Here is a 22,222-nt window from a genome sequence, read left to right on the forward strand (position 1 = left end):
ATAGCCTCAACAGTTTTTTAAGAAGGGGGAAGAGGGTCCAAGACAATTTTTACTCTTATTTAATGGATGTGTGGTTTAATGTATGATATGTTGGGGAAACCTGGGTTCTGATTCCATCGTTTCAGTGAGCTATGGTTTCCCATTGTTTCAGGAGTAGAGAAGTTGGGGAAGGGATCTCAATAGTTCTTAAATCTATTATTTAGCAGTAGCTCAATGCTCTGTGCATCATAATCAAAGAAACGAGATTGAGTCCCCTGGGTGTGGTCTGCATTCCTTCTGTACTGTAGCTATTCTAGTCTTCTGGTCAAATCACAGCCCAGAGCTGCTTCAGCCGACAGGAGACTTAAATTAGGGATGTGCAATTTACAGCCACTGTAGCAGGATCCATTTAGTCCGTAGACAGAAGATAACGTGTGCTCTCTCTGTAGAAATTATAGCAGCTTTCAGATGGAAATAGCCCTGAGAGTTTCTTGTGACTATTACCTTGAGCTGAGGTGTAATCCCTTACCAGTGGTGGAATCCTAAGTACAATACAACAGTTAATTGTCTTCTGTGTTTTCATCTGTGGTTCAGAACACAAATTGTTATTGTTCCATCAGCTTTTCTTGCTTATTGTTTGTTTTTTACCTAATTCCTTTATTGTTGTAGTAGTAGTTATGTGACATAGTTAGGCTTGACATAGTTTGGCTATTTGATACTGTGATATTAAGATATTTTTGAGGAAAAGGTCATCAGCTGTCTTTCTGGGCTATTCTGGGCATTTTGTACTCTATTTTGGATCTAACTTTTCTTGCTCTTGATTCTGATTAGCTGTTCTTCCTCTTTGCTTTGGCCTCTCAACTTGCTAGGAAGCTTTTCAACAAATCTGCTCTTGGATGACTGCTTTGTTCAACAAATAAACATTATCTCAACCTTGGGGAAGAGTTAAGAAGACACAGGATGGAACACTCTGTTAGATGCTTCTGGTTGTAAGCATGGAATTCCTGGAACAGAGAAGCTAAGCTTCCAATACATTGATGTCCGGAAGTTGTTTTCCTGCTTGAGGAGGTCACATTTCTACCAAGAGAAATGTGAATTCTGAGGCATTTTCAAAAGTTTCGGATGATTTGGTGAGATTTAAATTGTCTTATTTTTGATAAATTTTTATAAATTAAAGAATGCGTTATTTGCTTAGAAGAGTGGGATTTTTGATTCTTCGTGGTCTACATTGGTCTTACCTGAGGTCGCACACAGGCCTTTCAATAAGATTGGGCCTACTGTGTGGTTGGGATAGTTGAAAGCCAAGTATCAAGCAGGAAATAAGAGTAGCAGATCTTAAAGCATTAGAATTCTCATAAGCGAAAACAGCAACACCCAGGAAAAATCCATTTACATTTACCCACAGTCCCCCTGGCCTGTGGACCTCTTTTCTCCTCTTGTTAGCCAGCAGAACAGCAATCTCTTCTTTGCAAGACTGTGGGTAATTCCAGGGGGACAGAAAAGGACAGAAAACACCAAGTGCCTCTATCCAGAGGGTGACTTTTGTTTCCTCACTTTGTGGCCCCACTGAATTCTCAGAAGGTAAAGCTGAAAGAACTCAGAGTGTATGGCTGGGTTTTTGCACTCTTTACCTGATAAAATCAGTTGATTCTTGTTTTTTGTGGTAGTTGTGCTCTGACGTGATTGTGAACACTGAATGACCAAACACTTTTCCTCGGGGAAATGCAGAGGCAGGTTCCTGCGAGCCTTTGACCACAGCATTTTTGCCAACTGATCAATACAGAACCTTGTTCTATGTGTGTTTCTGTTTAGACATAGACACCATTTTCACATATGTTGTTGAGTCATTAACACTGACACACACCCAACAGCTTTGTAACTCAGGCCTGAAGGAAGCTGACCTCACACACTGGTTTCATCCTTGAGGCACGGCCTCATTGCCTCAAGAGCACCAGGCAGCCCTTCCACACTGTGCGTGGAGCCATTTTAAACAGCACAACGATTGATGACAAGCACAAACATGTGAACAATGTGAAAAATGTGGCACAGAACAGACCATGAAAAGGACACTTTATGGCAGGAGGGCTGAACTGATGCAGGAAAGTGGAGCATTGCCTTGTTCAACCTGAGCTGGGAACTCTGTGAAGGTGACTCGGAATTCTCGCTCCTTTGCAGGTGTCCATGAATGAGTGTGAAGGTACTAATGTGGTGGTTGCAAACAAATTTTAGCAAGTGGGCCAATTCTCATGTGTCAACTGCATAACAGAAGCAAAGTAATCCCAATTATTGTGATAAGAAACTTTCTCAGTCCTACTGTGTGGTTCGTGTAGAAAACCAATCATTTAAGGTAAAAATTACTTGTAAGCTGGTGTAGCCAGACCAATGTCCAGAAGACGTTTTTAAATAGGCTCTTGTGAGATAAAGACAGGCAAGGAAAATGTGCCAAGAAATTATCATTTGTTGTTGAACAAATGATAATTAGCTGTGCTGCCAGGCTTTGAACATTTAGAGAAAGGGAACAACATCATGTATCCCCATGTCCTTGGCGTGAAAGGTAATAATGGCCAGCACCTAGGGGCATCTCAGCAAGTGAATGAATCCTAAATAAATGAATGAAAGAGCAGGGAGAATTCTTAGTGATGCCTGATGGCCCACTGTAGGGCACCTTAGGAGTCTCATGCATCATTTTAGCCTAGATATATCATTTCCTGCCCACTGTGATCCTTAAATTAACTTGCCTAAATGTGCATCAACGGGCGGAAGCAGTAGTGTCTGACTGTGAAAGGAAATCATGTGACACAGAGGTTATGTATCATGCTCATTTTTATGCACAGCCCCTAGCACGTTAATGTTCATTAAATGGATTTGAATGAATGAATGAATTTAAATATCTGGAATACTTAGAAATGCAATGGCTTTAAAACCTTTTTAAATTTAAAACAGAGGTGACTTTGTAAGTCACTTTGTACTATAAGTCTGTACTCAGAGGAGTAGAAAGATGTGGATATTCTTTTGTTAACTAGCTTTGTCTATTGTATAAAACTGAGCTTTTCCACTCAGGAAACATCTACGCTGTGCTGTGTGCTGTGTCTCCCTGCACCCCCCTCATATAAATATCCAGGGATGAGAGTTAATTAAAGTAGAAGCTAGTTAGGCTTTCTGAAAGGAAATTACATTCAATTTCAGATATTATCTGTCTAAATTATTTCCTGCAGATGAACTGTTCATTTTACGAATTATTTATCACGGAGCTAGTGTGTACAAGAAACTGGGCCAGGGGCTTTGGAGCATGCAAAGATAAGCAGAACATAGGGGCTTTTGTCTAGTGGGAGGGAAAGACATAAGTGCACATTTTTGTAAGTCTGGATAAAATGTACACTAACTACAGGTAAAAGTGAAGTGCTGTGGTGGCATAAGGAAGAGTGAGGTTAATTCCAACCTCTTCTGTTCTATGGAGGAGCTTCAGTATAACCTGGGTCTTGAATGCCCATTTGGGAATGGATGGGCAGCAGGGTAGACTGGAGAAGTAGCACATTAGGGTAAGAAGAGGTAACAGCATAGCCAAAAGCACTGGAGCATGAAGGTACAAGGAGCAAGTAACATAAAGGTTCTGGAGTGTGAGGGGCAGTGGGGGAGTATTGTGAAATAAGACTAGAAAATTGCCTCAGGATCCGATTATAGAGAGATTTAATGGTAGTTTGCTTGAACTTTATTCTGTAGTCATTAGGAGCAATAGCAGATACTAAAACAGAGGAATCGTGTGACAGCAGCAGGTAAAATTTGTAAGCACTCGTTATGTGCCAGGTACTAATCTTTACCATAGCCCTTTGAGGCTAATACTATTAGTATGGCAGTTTGTAGATGAGGAAACAGCACAGAGAAGTTAAGTAACGTCCCCAGGATCCACAGCAAATAAGTGGTGGACTGGGAATTGAAGCCAGGAAGTCAAACTTAAGAACTTGGGTTTTTAACGTGGGATTGAAGAATAAGATTCGGAGAGTCTTTGAACTTTTTAAATTATTTGCAAAGCAGTCAGTATATATGAATATGTACATTAGTTTAAGAGAGAATCTATGGCTTTAATCATATAAGAGATACATGCTTAAAAATGTTCATGAAGACTATATAGGCCAGGCATGGTAGCTCATGCCTGTAATCCCAGCACTTTGGGAGGCCAAGGTGGGCAGATTACTTGAGGCCAGGAGTTCCCGACCAGCCTGGCCAGCATGGTGAAACCCTGTCTCTGCTGAAACTATAAGAGTTAGCCTGTGTGATTGTGTATGCCTATAGTCCCAGCTACTTGGGACACTGAGGCATGAGAATCACTTGAACCCAGGAGGCGGAGGTTGCAGTGAGCAGAGATCGTGCCACTGTGCCCCAGCCTGGGCAACAGAGTGAGACTCTGTCTCAAGAAAAAAAAAAAGCCTATAAGAGCACCCTCTTTCACTCTCAGAAATCCCCCAGAATGCACAGTACATTATATAGTGACTATGCGTGTTCTTCTTGTTAGGTAGGAAGAAGCAGAACAATCTGTCACTGCTCGAAATAAAAGAAAATGTCCAAACAATTTGAAGAAATTATTAGTATTATAAGTGTCAGGCTGTTCTTGATTTGTGAGAAACAGAAAATTTAAAAGACGGTATTTTGAAGGTAGACATCAGATATTCAGGCTTTGAAACTTGCAAAAATTTCAAAGGGCAGAGGACCTATCTCCCCATTTGGCAAAAATTATTCTTTTTAATCTCAGCAAAAGCTAGATAAACTCTTGAAATCTTACATCTTCTGGAAAAATACCTAGATGGTAGTCTGCTTTCAACTGAACCAATCTGCCTTTTTATGGTTAGGACTTGAAGGATGAATATTTACCAATCTATGAGACTGAAAATTCTTTGCAGCCAGCTGTGAACCCAAAGGCAGGTACCAGGATGAATGAAGAAATCCAGATTAAAGAATTGCCCAGTTTAGATCACTTGAGAAATCAAATTAATACCTAGGTTTTATTTAGAGTAAATGTTTTAATGTTTTAAATATATATAATATCATAAGATATTACTGTCGGCCGGGTGCAGTGGTTCACGCCTGTAATCCCAGCACTTTGGGAGGCCAAGGTGGGCGGATCAGGAGATCAAGACCATCCTGGCTAACACGGTGAAACCCCATCTCGACTAAAACTACAAAATAAAATTAGCCGGGCTTGGTGGCGGGCGCCTGTAGTTCCAGCTACTCAGGAGACTGAAGCAGGAGAATGGCATGAACTCGGGAGGCGCCAGCCTGGGGGACAGAGCGAGACTCCATCTCAAAAAAAAAAGATATTACTGTCATACAAGTGTAGCAGATGTAACACTTTAATAGAGATCTGTACTACTTACTTACTAGAGTTTTTCTTTATATTTTCCCTATCTTTGTTTTCTCTCTGTCTTTTTTTTTCCTGGACTCTTTGAAAGTAAGTTGCAGATATCATGACACTTCTACCCTTAAATATTTCAGCCTAAATTTCCTAAGAACCTAGTCCATGTTCAAAACCAAAATATCCTTTACTATATTTTTTGTTTTGCTTTTGGTTTTGATCAAAGAGTCCATCAAAAATCACAAATAGCAATTGGTTGTCATGTTTCCTTCATCTCTTTTTTGAACTGTCTTGTCTCCCTGTCTTTTTGGTGTTTCATTATGTTAACATGTTTTAAAAGTCAAAGACAGTTGTCTGGTAAAATATCCTGTAGTCTAGATTCATCTAACTGTTGGTGTCCTCATAATTAGATTCAAATTAAACATTGCTAGCAAGTGTACATTGCTTCTCTTCGGAAGGTGTATGATATTAGCTAGGCTAAGTTTAATCACTTGGCTAAGTTGGTGTTGGCCAGACCTCTCCATTGTAAAGGTGCCTAATCCTCTTGATAACTAAGAAGGCATCTGTGGAGTAATCTTAAGAGACCATGTGCATGTTTTTTCCCTGACAGTGATTCACTCAATGGTTTTAGCATCTATTTTTGATCCTTATATGAATCAATTATTAAGTTGTTGGTTGCAATATGGTACTAACTTGATTTCTAAAGTGATTTTACTGAAGAAAAATTCTTCTTTCTATCCCCATCCCCTGCTTGAGGAAAATCTTGGCCCCAAAGATGCGTAACAGAAGGATCGATGAAAGTGAAACTTGAAAACAACTCTCCAAACACACATTAACTATGAAGATGTTTGAAGGGTTTTCTTTTCCTTTCTGAGTGGGTTTGTGGGAAACCTCTACCCTAGGGTGAGAGCTCTTTCTTTTAGAGATTTGTACTTAAAATAATCTTTATTGATGCAGGTGAGGAAAAACTAAATAAATTGCCATTCTGATTTTCTTTTGAACTGAGAGAATTCAGTAGTAATGAGGTGAATTTTCTTTCAATGCCACAATCTGAAAAGCTATGGTGTATACCATACCATTTGAAAATGTCTTAGAAGTAGTTCCTTATAAAGCATATTATATTGAAATCAAATGGTCATTAAAACCATGGAATTCCTTTGAAAGGTGGGATAAAGCGGAAATTGTTTTGTCTTGGTACTTCTTGATCTAGGCTAATAACCCTTTGGGGGAATTTATCCTGAGGCTTTTTACTCATTCTGCTCACGACTGGCTCACTCAGTGAGTGTTATCTGATGAAGATCTTATTTCACTTCTGAAAGCACAGCGTTGTTCTATTTGTTTGAGGTATTAGTAGGTGGCAGGAAAAGATTGACTCCAGGCATTGCAATATAAAACCCACCCGTCCATCTTGAAATTAGAGATTGTCCTGTATGCTATATAAGTTCTCCCACTTGCAATGTAGAATGAGGAGACATATTTTTGAAGCAATTAACTGTTCCTTCAAAATTTTCTTTATTGTTGGTGTAAGGACTTTAGCACTCTCTAGGAAATCATTTATAACTTGCTTCATTTTTCTTTTGTAAGAGGATTTTAGACACTGTTCTTGTGACCAGTTAGACTTGGACCCATACATCTTCTTGAGCCATGAATTTTCTGGTCTCAAAGACCCGGGCTCAAGCGATCCTTGCACCTCAGCCTCCCCAAGTGCTGAGATTATAGGCATGAGCCGCCACTCCTGGCCAATAACGTATTTGACACTATAATTAAGAAATATTGAGATATTTCTTATTTTAAAATACTTTGTCCTGCTTTCTAATATATAGCATGACACTCAACCTCAAAGGGTATGGAAGGCTTACTTTATTGTAAAGGCTTGCAAAGCACATTGCTTAAATTTTAGGGACAGGTTCATACCTGCCAAACAGGTTTATAAAACACTGATGAATAAACACAAGTATGTCAGAAATCTTACTAAAGAACAGTGCATCTTATTCAGTGTAGACAGTCTTTTAAAGTATTTTGGTTGAGTTTGTCCTAGAGCTTAATTACTAGAGTAAGAATTAAAATAATAAAACTGGTTGCAAGTCTCTTGAGGGTAAGAGATGTCATCTTTCTTTCAGGCCTATCATAGTGTCTAGTCTAAAGCAACAATAAGGCTCCAGGCGTATTTGTTGAATTAAAGTTTCAATTTAGTTTCTGATTTCCTTTAGTCTTAATAGATTTCTCAATTGATAGGTCGCCGTCTCACCTGACTTCTACTTGATGGCCATGTTCTCTTCTTGTCTGCCTCCCTTTTCATTCCTATTCTTGACCCTACTGATCAGTCTCTTTTGACTTAAAGCATAGCAACTCTTTAAGCTGTTGTATTTCACTTTTTAAAATTTATATAGACAGGATACTTTAAAAACATTTAAAGAATTACATGGAGTCAGAGAGATAGATGACTTTGTACTAAACACTGTGTTAGGATTTTGTTTTTTTGTGTGTGTTTTGAGACGGAGTCTTGCTCCATCGCCCGGGCTGGAGTGCAGTGGTGCCATCTTGGCTCACTGCACCCTCTGCCTCCTGGGTCCAAATGATCCTCCTGCCTCAGCCTCCTGAGTAGCTGGGATTACAGGCCCCTGCCACCATACCTGGCTAATTTTTGTATTTTTAGTACAGACAGCATTTTACCATGTTGCCCAGGCTGATCTCAAACTCCTGACCTCAAGTGATCTACCCACCTCAGCCTTCCAAAGTGCTGAGATTACAGGTGTGAGCCACCGCGCCCAGCCCAGTGTGTTAGGATTTGCAATATAAAGGAACTAAGACCTGGTGCTTGCCTTTAGATCTCACAGTCTACAAGTAAAATAGATCTAAAAAGAGGGCTGAAAAGTACAGGTCATGGCAAGAAGGTGGCAGGGCAGGGACTGGGGACAGCTAAAGGAGGGTCATGATCCCTTTGCCTGAAGGATCAGTAATGCCCAATAGTAACCCTAGAGCAGGATCTTTAAGGATGAGTTTCCCAGGCAGTTAGGAAATGGAGAGGGAAATCCCTATGGTTCTGTGTGTTGGCTGCAGTGAGGAGCAAGAGGGTCCCCTTCGGGAACTTAATGAGTATAGATTTTTAAAGTATCTGGGAGAAGAGAAAGGCAAGGCAAGGCAGATGTTACTAGATGTGGTAGACATGTCAAGTTTGGGAAGGAGGTGTATGGGTTGGATCTAGAGGGAAGCAGATAGAAGTTGGGGAACAGGAAACCTTTTACAACCAACCTCCCCATGCTGAGTGGATTATTACTTCATTAGAACTCAGTGTTTACGCACTACACAGTATTATCACTCATACTCTTTATAGTCGTATGTTTGCCTGACTTTATCTCTTAAATAAGTCACGTGAGCCTAAAAATTGAGGGTTTCTGTTTTTTTGTTTTTGTTTTGACAAGCTGTTTTTCTGTTTTTTGTTTTGTTTTGTATCTGACACTCCTATTTGCTAAATATTTGTAGAAGGAAGGAAGAAGAGAGAAAGGAAAGGGATAAGAGAATTGAAATTGAGGAAAGGAAGGAATTTGAAACTGAAGAGTCGTATGCTTTGCCACTTAAACTCTGAAGGTCACACAGGATGTAGTGCCAGCAGAAGAAGGAGGACATTGAATGAACCTGTGGTTGAATGAGGTAGAGATGCTGGGGAGGTGAGAGTCAGGACAAGAAGGCTGAGAGCAGCCTTCCTCAAAGAAGTTGACTTTTAGTGGAATGTTCAATGACAATTGCAAACGAGTTTCAAAGGGCAGAATGGAATGGGTTGGGAGAGGACTTGGTTAAGATTTGCTGAAAACTCTGAACTTTTGGTAAGTACTGCTCTGTGTGGGAAATGTTTCAATGAGAATTGACTCTTAATTAACTCTCACTCTTGGATATCCCTTGAACAAGTTCTCCGGAGAGTTCCTTAGGAGAATGTCTACTTGCAACAACAGTAATAATATTTATCAAGTGCTTGTGTTACCTCATAATCTCTCACACTAACCCTGTGAGGTATGTTATTATCTTCCACATCTTTTGAATGAGGACAGCTAGACTTAGAGTGGTTAAGTGGCGACCACAATCCTCACATTGCGTCCCAGGTCCCCGGGGAATATCAGAACTGCTGTCCGATTTCCTGAAATTGAAATTAATTTCCTCGGTGACTTAATATCCACTGCCACTCGCTCAAGTCCTGCAAGTTCAATCCAAATCATCCTGCTACCATGGAAATCTGACGGGTCACGCTGCTGTCTACTGAAAATGGGGATTTGGGTTAATGATAAAATAGGTTAAAATACATAAAATAGATAAACTAGGGTAAAATACAGTAAGAATGGGTGAGAGGAGAGAAAAATAATACTTGAGTTTAGGAAGCATAATACTAAAAATTTCCTGAGAAAGAATTTTCAGGAAATTTTAGACAACACATATGCTTGAAATGTGAGTCAAGATGGTGTGCTGGAAGAGGAAGACATGGGTAACAAGAGCATTTATTTTGTTTATTGAGGAAAAAAATGATGGGGATTATTAATGGAATCCTCATTGTGGATTATTTTCAACTTTCCAAAAAGTTTTAAAATCTGTCTATATGGAATGTCCTAATTCAGGGGTTTCTTGAGGTTGAATTCTCTTGTGACTGTGAAAGTCTTTTCCTTGGTGCTGGCCGATGGGGGGGCCTTCACAGGGTGATCCCTCCTCAGCCAAGGGGAGAGGATACACTGCCTCAGTCAGCTGAAGGCCCACCCAAAGTTCAGGTAGCACTGGGCCTGTGTGTGGGAAGGAGTGTCATCCTTCTCCGGCTGCTCTGACAGGATTGAGATCTCTGGAGCACTTGTCCTTTGGCTGGCAGTTGCCTGGCTTATCATCTGCCAAGAAAATAAAGAATGTGTTAGGTAGGTATAACCATGACAGCAGCCAACTCAACATTTACTCATTTGTGGAACTCACATCCTTTTAGCAAAAATAGCCCAAGTAGGCCGGGTGCAGTGGCTCATGCCTGTATTACCAGCACTTTGGGAGGCCGAGGCATGTGGATCAGTTGAGGTCAGGAGCTAGACACAAGCCTGGCCAACATGGTGAAACCCAATCTCTACTAAAAATATAAAAGTTAGGGTGGTGGATGCCTGTAATCCCAGCTAATCAGGAGGTTGAGGCAGGAGAATCACTTGAACCCGGGAAGTGGAGGTTGCAGTGAGCTGAGATCACACCACTGCACTCCAGCCTGGGCAACGGAGCAAGAATCTGTCTAAAAAAAAAAAAAAAAAAAAAAGCCCAAGTGTCAATGCAAAGTTTCAATGCCCATTAATACTAAATATGTACGTTTTTGGTGGGGAGGGAGATATAGTTGCTAGCCCTTCTCCTTGCTTGCTACCCTCTTGTTTCCCTGTGTTCCTCAGTCTTTTCCCTAAAACTCCACCCTGACTCCTTTCCTTGTTATCTGTCTCCCACTGGTTTCACGTCAGACCTCCTGGGACCTGCTTCCTGGTGGTCGTAAGATTCTGTGGTTCAACCCAGGCCTATCCCTTACTGTCCTGTGAGGCATCTCTGCTCTCCTCAGCCAGCTCATGTTCCTTAAGCCTTGGAGGAGTCTGTGGAGACTGCATAATATCTTTATTTTCTGATGGTTTGCACTTGGGCAGGTCTTGACAAGCATCATGTTCTTGATGACTGACCTGAACCACTTCCGGAGGGGAGCCGCCGGACAGCTGGAAATCTTTCTGAGTCATTTCAGGAAACACGGCATCATCATCTTCATTATCTTTCAGATTTTCTAGAAATGTCTGAAACTCTTGCACAAGATTATTCAGTTTGCCGACAGTTTTGTTCTTTATTTTGGTAACTTGTCTATCCACAGGTTGTTTCCATATAGAAGCCTATTAGCTATTGAGTCTGTGTTGTTGGAGCTGACATCCACATCCCAGGCCAGGAAGATGCTTAGTTTGCAAAACTGCTCTGGTTCATCCTGAATTTGGTCTTGTCTCTTCATGCATCTCCTTATCCTTTCAGTCCCCCATGCCCCTTGGATGGGAGGGAGAAAGTGGATGGAAGGACCCTTGGAAGTTGCGTCTTCACAGGAGGTTGTGTCCTCACAGGGGAAATAGCCCACAGAGAGGCTCAGGTTGGAATTGGATTTGGAGCTGTAGTCCTCTATGTCGCTGTTAGAGGATGAATATGCCATGAGTTCAAAGGTGCAAATCTGTCTCAACTCGAGAAACTTCAAAAAAGAAAAGAAGAAAAAATAAAAAGTAGGTGGGACCAGAGAGAAGAGAATCATGGTACTTAAGCAAAAACATTATTCATTCCCCCTCCCTTTTTTTTTTTTAGATGAAGTCTCGCTCTGTCACCCAGGCTGGAGTGCAGTGGTGTGATCTTGGCTCTCTGCAACCTCCACCTCCTGGGTTCAAGTGATTCTTCTGCTTCAGCCTCCCAAATAGCTGGAATTATAGGTACCCGCAACCATGCCCAGCTAATTTTTGTAGTTTTAGTGGAGATACGGTTTCACCATGTTGCCCAGACTGGTTTCGAGCTCCTCACCTCAGGTGATCTACCCACCTTGGCCTCCCAAAGTGCTGGGATCACAGGCATGAGCCACCATGCCCAGCCCCATTCCCTTTTCTCTTCAGAACTACCCCATTTAGATTGACGTCTTATCCTATTTTTACAGTCTCCCAGTGAAGGGCAGAAGAGTCAGCCCTCCGCCTTTCAAAACTTACTTCATTGTGATATCATCCTATCTACTAAGCATCTCCACCTCTCATCATTTGTCCTATTACAGTTGTAAGATCTTGTATCATAAAATAAAAAGATCATTATATAAAATTGGAAAAATATAGAAAAGTACGAAGACGAAAACAAACATGCCATAGTCCCACCTTCTAAAGGTAATACCTATCAAAACATTTTGATTGACTTCCTTATCTTTTTTATTTATATAAACATACATATATCTGTACATTTATACAATATATCCACGTATACATATATGTGAATGTAGCAATCATATCAGTTGAAACTGAGATTATTTTATGGCATAGCCTACAACAAACATATATATGGTTACTCTGCAATTTTTAATTACTTCTTATTAATGACCATTAGGTGGTAGTTATTGTTTTACTAAATAAATCTGTAGTAAACCTGCTTTTCCATAAATCTTTGACTATGACTCTTATTTTGCTATATATAGGATTAATGGACCAAACATCACAAATATATTGCAGTCTTGTGCTAGTTGATACCAAATTACTTTCCAGAAAGGTTTCGCTGTTTAGATGCCCATCCTCCCATCATCTGATGACACTTTTTAGTCTAGCTTTTTCTGTGAAGCCCTGGAAAGCAAGTAGGGCTGGAAGAATGTGCTCATGTGCGTGCACACACACACACGCATGCACACACGCACGTGCGTGCAAACATACATGCAAGACAGTCACACCCTGCCGTGGTGGCTGCCCACATGGAAGAAGTGCTGCTAACTCCTGAGGCAAAAAGGGAAAACATGAGAAATCCTTCACATCCCAAGTCTCAGTGGCTAGAAGTCCAGCTGTCAGAAGTCTGTGTTCTGAGACTGTTGGTTACCGTGGCAACAGAAAGACCTGAATTAGAGCCAGGAATGTGGAGAGAGGAAAGGAAAAAGGGGGATAGAAAGCCACAGAATCTATCCCTTGGCTTCCAAAATATTCTATGCCCTAGGCTGGGTGCAGTGGCTCATGCCTGTAATCCTAGCACTTTGGGAGGCCGAGGCGGGTGAATCACCTGAAGTCTGGAGTTCTAGACCTGCCTGACCAACATGGAGAAACCCTGTCTCTACTAAGAATACAAAATTAGCCAGGTGTGGTGGCGCATACCTGTAATCCCAGCTACTCAGGAGGCTGAGGCAGGAGAATCACTTGAACCCAGGAGGTGGAGGTTGCGGTGAGCGGAGGTCACGCCATTGCACTCCAGCCTGGGCAACAAGAGCGACACTCTGACTCAAAAAAAAAAAAAAAAAAATATGTGTATGTATGTATATATATACGTGTGTGTGTGTGTGTGTGTGTGTGTGTGTGTGTGTGTTTGTGTGTATTCTATGCCCATACCATCCCGGGTTGAAGAGGATCCCTCTTGAGGGTAGAAGGACGAATGCATGGAGGTTACTTCTCTCTTGTCAGGTGGCTAAGATGGTTCCCGTCCTTAGGAGATTTAGAGCTCTAAATAAGGGGCATGGGTATAAACATACACATACACACACACACACACAGAGAGAGAGAGAGAGAGAGAGAGAGAGAGAGAGATAGAGAGAGAGACATGCTTACAAATAGAAATCAAAAAGCCAAGAAACACTTATCTGACCTAAAAGAACCTCAACGCATTGGAATCTATCAATTTCTAAAGATCTTTTCCAAATATTTGTCTCCATTTCCACTTAACAAGATTACAGTTAAAGTTTGCCATGACTCACTCTCATGTTTTTCACTGTAGAATTGGCTTAAATTCGTTTGTTCTGTTAAATAAGATTGTTTAAGGAATTCTGATGACATGATAGAAGAAATAGGCAGACTTAGAGTTAGAAAGAAGCAGGTTCTGCTACCCAACAGATGCAGCCTGACAGGTGCCCACAGACTGCCCACAGTTCTCCTGGGTGATTGTGGACCTGGATTAATCCTGGAGGATGTTTAAGTCAGAAGCAACATGTTCCCTAGCATTTATTTTATTTTGTTTTATTATTATGTTTTATTTTTAGAGACAAGGTCTCACTCTGTTGCCCAGGCTGGAGTGCAGTGATGCCGTCATAGCTCACTGCAGCCTCAAACTCCTTGACCTCAAGCAAACTTCCTCAGCCTCCCAGGTAGCTAAGACTATAGGTGTATACCACCATGCCTGGCTAGTTTTCCCTAGCACTTATTTAACACTTATTATATGCCAGGTCTTGTACTAAGCACTTTACATGTGTCATTTGTTTAATCCTTACAGCAACTCAATCAGTTAAGTATCATCATTTGCCCCATTCAATAGGAGGAACCAAGGCATGAACGGTTTTATGACTCTCTCACATTCCCCGATCATAAACCCAGAACCTGGATTCAAACATAGGTAGTCTGGCTTCAGAGCCCGTATCCTGACCTCTACACACTCTTGTCTCAGGAGGCTGACCACCCACCTCCTCCCTGGAAGATTCCTGGAGGAGCTGATCCAGGCCAAAATAAACCCATGTTCTGGTTCCTTGGAAGAAAATCCTTTGAGGGGAACAGCTTGTTCTAAGAGACTTGCAAGAGAACTGGCCTAACAGTGGTGTCCACATTTGGGGCAGGCCAAAATGAGATTTAAAATTAGCATTTGGCTTCCTCTTTGGCGTAATGGGATCTGGAGTCCTCTCTCTACCTTTTCATAAAAAGTTGGTGAGTGCCTTCCAGAACTCTGGGGGCCTAAAGAAGAATTCATAAGTAGCTTCTTCTCCATGCCACTGGAGTGGAGGCACGGGAGAAACTATGTTTTGTCATTACTCATGGAAATGGAACACTTTGAACTGAATATAAACATTTAAGGAAAAAATGATTTTCCAGCATAAACCACCAAAGTTTAGAGTGATCCTGAGGATAGAAGAGCTTCAAGGGGAGGCAACCTCAGATAAAACTTGAAATTTTATTTATTTATTTTTTTAAATTTATTTTTGAGATGGAGTTTCGCTCTTGCTGCCCTGGCTGGAGTGCAATGGCGCGATCTCCGGCTCACTACAACCTCCGTCTCCCGGGTTCAAGGGATTCTCATGCCTCAGCCTCCCAAGTCGCTGGGATTACAGGCATGTGCCACCACACCTGGCTAATTTTTGTATTTTTAGTAGAGACAGGGTTTCTCCATGTCAGCCAGGCTGGTCTCAAACTCCTGACCTCAGGCGATCGGCCCACCTCAGCCTCCCAAAGTGCTAGGATTACAGGCATGAGCCACTATGCCCAGCCAGAAATTTTACTTACTTATACCATTTCTCTACTGTATATTTGTAGAGATATTGTATTAGTCCATTCTCATGCTGCTAATAAAGACATACGCAAGACTGGGTCGTTTATAAAGAAAAAAAAGTTTAATGGACTCACAGTTCCATGTGGCTGGGGAGGCCTCACAATCATGGCAGAAGGCAAAGGAGCAGCAAAGTCACATCTTACGTGGTGGCAGGCGAGAGAGAGCATGTGCCGGGGAACTCCCCTTTACAAAACCATCAGATCTCATGAGACTTATTCACGATCATGAGAACAGCATGGGAAAGACCCACCCCCATGATTCATTTACCTCCCACAACACCAGAGAATTATGGGAGCTATAATTTGAGATTTGGGTGGGGACACAGCCAAACCATATCAAATATATTCTCTATAATATCTCTATGTATGTGTGTACACAACTTTGAAAATATACAACTCAGGTAGTGAAAGTGCCTGAAACACACTTTCTTGTTATAGAAAAATATATGATCATTTAGGTTTTTCTTTTTAAAGCATCATAGAAATAGCAATGACACACATCATCCTTAGGATGCCATGCCAAGGAATGTAGTCCCTATTAAGTAACTCCGCTTTCACCTCCAAAAGAAAATCAGGGGATTTGGGGGTCCTCATTAACAATACAGCTCATGTTAATTTTTTTCTTAGGGCCTTAGACGTGCAGGTCTAGCTTCTCTTGGATTACAGTTATTACATTGTCTAAGTTGTATAAGCTGCCTTTTCTCTTGAAGCAAGATCAACTATAATAAAGCTTCTTGAAGTTTTAGAAATGATAGTATGTTGTAGATTTATAATGTTTTAGGCCTGAAGCCAATAATAACTAAGAATTGGAACACTTCCTAAGATTCATTTGACTTGATGGGATTTGGAACCTAAATGTACAGAGCAGGAAGTTTCTAATTTAGAAGTTAAGCTGTTATGATACTTAATTTTATGTTTCATCTTGGCTAGGCCGTGTGGTGCTCAGAGATTTGTTCAGCATTATTCCGGGGGTCTCCATGAGGGTATTTCTGTATGGACTAGTATTTGAATCAGTAGACCCAGTAAAGCAGATTGCCCTCCCCAATGTGGGTGGACATCATCCTGTCCACTGAGGCCTAAGTAAAACAAAACACTGAGTAAAGGAGATTTCACACAGTCCTTCTCTGCTCCTGGAAACAGACTGGCACTTACACTATCAACTCTCCTGCTTCTCAAGCCTTCAGACTCAGACTGGAATTATACCATTGGGTTTTCTGGGTCTCCAGGTAGAGTTAACAGATCTTGGGACTTCTCAGTCTACATAACTGCAGGAACCAATTCCCTAAAATCTCTCTCCTTTCTCTTTCTCTCCCTCCCTCCTGCCTCCCTTCCTTCCTTTTTCTTTCGTCTTTCTCCTTCCTTCCTTTCACCCATTCATTTCCTATTGGTTCTGTATCTCTAAAGAACCTAAAGTAATACAGCTATTTATTTTTCATTTATTGAAATTATGAAATATTTTAAGCATACTAAGAAGAGACGTCCTGAACCTGTGATGGGATGCACTGAGGGCGCAGCATCGTTTCTGTGGTATTCTTGCCAACAGAGTATAATCTCATTCATGAGAAAATATCTGACAAACTCCAGTTGTGGGACATTTGACAAAGTTTCTGACAAGTATCAGGTCAAGAAAGGCAAGGAAAGACCGAGGTGCTGTCACAGACTGCAAGAGACTAAGGAGAAGGAACCACTAAATGGAATATGTGATTCTAGATAGGATTGTAGAATAAAAAAAAGGACATCAGTGGAAAAACAGGAAATTCCAATACCATCTTTGTTTTAGTTAATCATGTTGTACCAAAGTTAATACCTGGTCTGATCATTGTACTATGGCTGTATAAGAGGTTAATGTTAGTGTTGTAAGCTGAGAGGTATGTACTATGTTTGCAACTTCTCTGTAAGTATAAAATTAGGTCAAAATGAAGAGTTAAAAGAAGGGCTGGGCGCAGTGGCTCATACCTGTAATCCTAGCATTTTGGGAGGTTGAGGCAGGTGGATCACCTGAGGTCAGGAGTTTAAGACCAGCCTGACCAACATAGTGAAACCCCATCTCTACTAAATATACAAGAAATTAGCTGAGTGTGGTGCCACATGCCTGTAGTCCCAGCTACTTGGGAGGCTGAGGCAAGGGAATCACTTGAACCGGGGAGGCAGAAGTTGCAGTGAGCTGAGATCGGGCCACTATACTCCAGCCAGGGCAACAAGAATGAAACTCTATCTCAAAAAAAAAAAAAAAAAAAAAAAAAAAAAAAAAAGTTAGAAGAATACATTAACATATAGAAAATGCTGTGACAAACGCCTATGTACTTAAATCTCAGTTTGGTCAAGTCTTAGCATTTTGCCATAGTTATTTCATTGCAAAAACTGGAAAAATTCCCTTTGAAAACTGGTACAAGACAGGGATGCCCTCTCTCACCACTCCTATTCAACATAGTGTTGGAAGTTCTGGCTAGGGCAATCAGGCAAGAGAAAGAAATCAAGGGTATCCAGTTAGGAAAAGAAGAAGTCAAATTGTCCCTGTTTGCAGATGACATGATTGTATGTTTAGAAAACCCCATCGTCTCAGCCCAAAATCTCCTTAAGCTGATAAGCAACTTCAGCAAAGTCTCAGGATACAAAATTAATGTGCAAAAATCACAAGCATTCTTATACACCAGTAACAGACAAGCAGAGAGCCAAATCAGGAATGAACTTCCATTCACAATTGCTTCAAAGAGAATAAAATACCTAGGAATCCAACTTACAAGAGATGTCAAGGACCTCTTCAAGGAGAACTACAAACCACTGCTCAGTGAAATAAAAGAGGACACAAACAAATGGAAAAACATACCATGCTCATGGATAGGAAGAATCAATATTGTGAAAATGGCCATACTGCCCAAGGTTATTTATAGATTCAATGCCATCCCCATCAAGCTACCAATGAGTTTCTTCACAGAATTGGAAAAAACTGCTTTAAAGTTCATATGGAACCAAAAAAGAGCCCGCATTGCCAAGACAATCCTAAGTCAAAAGGACAAAGCTGGAGGCGTCACGCTACCTGACTTCCAACTATACTACAAGGCTACAGTAACCAAAACAGCATGGTACTGGTACCAAAACAGAGATATAGACCAATGGAACAGAACAGAGTCCCCAGAAATAATACCACACATCTACAGCCATCTGATCTTTGACAAACCTGAGAGAAACAAGAAATGGGGAAAGGATTCCCTATTCAATAAATGGTGCTGGGAAAATTGGCTAGCCATAAGTAGAAAGCTGAAACTGGATCCTTTCCTTACTCCTTATACGAAGATTAATTCAAGATGGATTAGAGACTTAAATGTTAGACCTAATACCATAAAAACCCTAGAAGAAAATCTAGGTGGTACCATTCAGGACATAGGCATGGGCAAGGACTTCATGTCTAAAACACCAAAAGCAACGGCAGCAAAAGCCAAAATTGACAAATGGGATCTAATTAAACTAAAGAGCTTCTGCACAGCAAAAGAAACTACCATCAGAGTGAACAGGCACCTACAGAATGGGAGAAAATTTTTGCAACCTACTCATCTGACAAAGGGCTAATATCCAGAATCTACAAAGAACTCAAACAAATATACAAGAAAAAAACAAACAACCCCATCAAAAAGTGGGCAAAGGATATGAACAGACATTTCTCAAAAGAAGACATTCATACAGCCAACAGACACATGAAAAAATGCTCATCATCACTCGCCATCAGAGAAATGCAAATCAAAACCACAATGAGATACCATCTCACACCAGTTAGAATGGCAATCATTAAGAAGTCAGGAAACAACAGGTGTTGGAGAGGATGTGGAGAAATAGGAACACTTTTACACTGTTGGTGGGATTGTAAACTAGTTCAACCATTATAGAAAACAGTATGGCAAGTCCTCAAGGATCTAGAACTAAATGTACCATATGACCCAGCCATCCCACTACTGGGTATATACCCAAAGGATTATAAATTATTCTACTACAAAGACACATGCACACGTATGTTTATTGCGGCACTATTCACAATAGCAAAGACTTGGAATCAACCCAAATGTCCATCTGTGACAGACTGGATTAAGAAAATGTGGCACATATACACCATGGAATACTATGCAGCCATAAAAAAGGATGAGTTTGCGTCCTTTGTAGGGACATGGATGCAGCTGGAAACCATCATTCTTAGCAAACTATCACGAGAAAACCAAACACCGCATGTTCTCACTCATAGGTGGGAACTGAACAATGAGATCACTTGGACTCGGGAAGGGGAACATCACACACTGGGGCCTATCATGGGGAGTGGGGAGGAGGGAGGGATTGCATTGGGGAGTTATACATGATATAAATGATGAATTGATGGGTGCTGACGAGTTGATGGGTGCAGCACACCAACATGGCATAAGTATACATATGTAACAAACCTGCACGTTATGCACATGTACCCTAGAACTTAAAGTATAATAAAAAAATTAAAAAAAAAAAAGAAATTGTAAATGTCCTTTGACGCACTAATAGGAATTTATCCTAAATATATACTTACAAATGTAACCTCAGATGGACAGTATTTTAAAACTTGAAAATAACCTGAGTATTCATCAATGATTATCATTAAATAAAGTTATTTATTGCTACAGTTAAAAAAAAAAGAAAATATAGATAAAACTTAAGCCCCCTTTTATTTCTTTCCTGAACACCTTCTGTCCCTGCTTCCCTCATGAGCGTTATTCTGAATTTGATGTTAATCTTGTGCATGTTTAAATGCTTTTTTGCATATTAGTATATCATTTTACCTTTGAAGACAAAAACTTATGGAAATTTGAATTAATACTTAGTATTATAGAGTAGCATATACTTAGTACTTAATACTACAGAACTGTACAGTTAAAAATGATTAAAATTGTATTTTAATTTTTCTTTTATTAAAGTTATTTTTAATTGACATATATTTGTTTATGGGGTACGTCATATTTGGATACATGTATATTGTGGAATGGTCATAGCAAGCTAATTAGCATAGCCATCGCTTGAAATATTTATCTTTTTTTGTGGTGAGAACATTTAAAATCATTTTTTTAGCTATTTTTAAGTATACAGTACATTATTATTAACTGTCATCACCTTGCTGTGCAATAGAGCACCAGACTTATTCCTCTTGTCTAACTGAAACTTTGTACCTGTTGACAAACATCTTCCCTTTCCCTCTTTTCTCCCCAAAATGGTAAATTTTATATGTATTTTACCAGTAAAAACAATTAAGGGGAAAAAAAGAACCAAGTAAATGGGCTTCAAGTGATGCTCTTCAGAAACAAGGACGTTGCCTTATTTCAGTTGCTTATTTTGCTTTATGAGAATTATTGTGACAAGGACTTCCTTCTTCCAAACCATATTCTTAGCTGAAATATTTATAATGTTTGTTTTCGGGGGCAGGGAGAGGATGGGTATGATTTCCTATGCTCTGTTTGTATGTTCATTCCCAGACACAACCTTATCAAGGCTCATGTACTTAATTAAAGTGGGGGCAGATGGTGAAAACAGAGTGTGTTGGTGTAGGCAAGGTTAAACCGCATCATACCGCTGCCAAAGGCTACACACTCTGCTTGGTGCTTTCCCGTGGTTGGTAGTTTAATTTTATGACAGCCTTTGATTTGTGTATTTTCATTCTAATATTAAGTTGTGGCAATTCAGAGGACCTAGATTCGCCTCCAGAGTCCACAGACTCCCTGCAGTTATGCTGCCACTTTTGAGAACTGACCTCCCCTGAGTTGTTCATGCATCATGAGTTGACATAGTCCACCGGGCTAACAGAGGGGAGCTACAGGTTCCCTCTCCCACAGCTTTACCATCTAGCTTGGCCATGAATGCAACTTACAGACTGAATTCTGCTGTACATATAACATTTAATGGCCAGCAGGCACAAAAACATCACAGAACCTTGTTCTGTAAGCTCCAAAACTGTGCTGTCCAACAGGGTGGCCACTAGCCACATGCGGCTACTAAAATTTAAATGGAATTAAACAAAATTTGGTTCTTCAGTCACATTAGCCACACTTCAAGTGGTTGGTGACCACCTGTACTAGTGGCTACCTTATTAGTCAGGTGAACAAAACATTTATGTCATCTCAGAAAGTCCTGATGGACAGAGCTGCTCTAGACAGTCCCTGTGGTCTGTCCTTTGGTGGATCTGGAGAACACTGAACAAAAAGTTTCATTAGCAGCAGATGGGACAATATTCTAGCATCAGGATTGGGCTAACTTTCTTGACAGCATCAGGTGACCAAATTTCCTCCAAAGCATCTAGAAATAGGACTGGGGAGCGTCTTCAGCTGAGGACACCATTTCCCCCTCCCCACCCAGCTTTATTGAGGCATAATTGACAGATAAAAATTATATATATTTAAGGTGTACAATGTGATGATTTCATGTATGCATACATTGTGAAATATTACCACAATCAAGTTTATTAATACATCCATCACCTCACTGTGTGTGTATGTGTGTGAAATCTATTGTAGCAGATTTCAAATATATAAAAAAATTAACTATAGTCACCATGCTGTACATCAGATCCCCAGAACTTCATAGGTCTGAGTGCACCCTTTGAAAGGCTTAGACAACTGGGCTAGATAGAGTCTTATTTTCAGGTTATGCAAGAGTGGGAAAGTCTCTGCAATACTTAGAGCCCATTATGAACACTGAAAAATCATTTGCAGCATTCATTATTGTAAGTAACAATCCTCTGGTATTCATCAGAGATAAACATGGTTGACTTGGTTGTCTGTTTACATGATCTTTTGATTAGTCATTCAAATCCTAACTACCCCAGGGTATAGGTTAAAAATAATTATTACCCTTGTATCACAAGAATACCCATGTTGAAATATTTTGAAAAATTGCAGACAGTATG

At 40.5% G+C, this 22,222-nt stretch overlaps 1 protein-coding gene and 1 pseudogene across 15 annotated transcripts in view; one reads left to right on the forward strand and one right to left on the reverse strand.

The window, feature by feature from the left end:
- Positions 1 to 22,222, forward strand: part of PPFIBP1 (PPFIA binding protein 1) — a 181,314-nt gene that overhangs the window by 62,879 nt on the left and 96,213 nt on the right. The window lies entirely within an intron of this gene.
- LOC104675355 lies at positions 9,908 to 11,501 on the reverse strand (annotated as a pseudogene).

This window comes from Rhinopithecus roxellana, chromosome 10 (assembly GCF_007565055.1).
Source record: "Rhinopithecus roxellana isolate Shanxi Qingling chromosome 10, ASM756505v1, whole genome shotgun sequence".
In the NCBI taxonomy this organism is placed as follows: Eukaryota; Metazoa; Chordata; class Mammalia; order Primates; family Cercopithecidae; genus Rhinopithecus; species Rhinopithecus roxellana.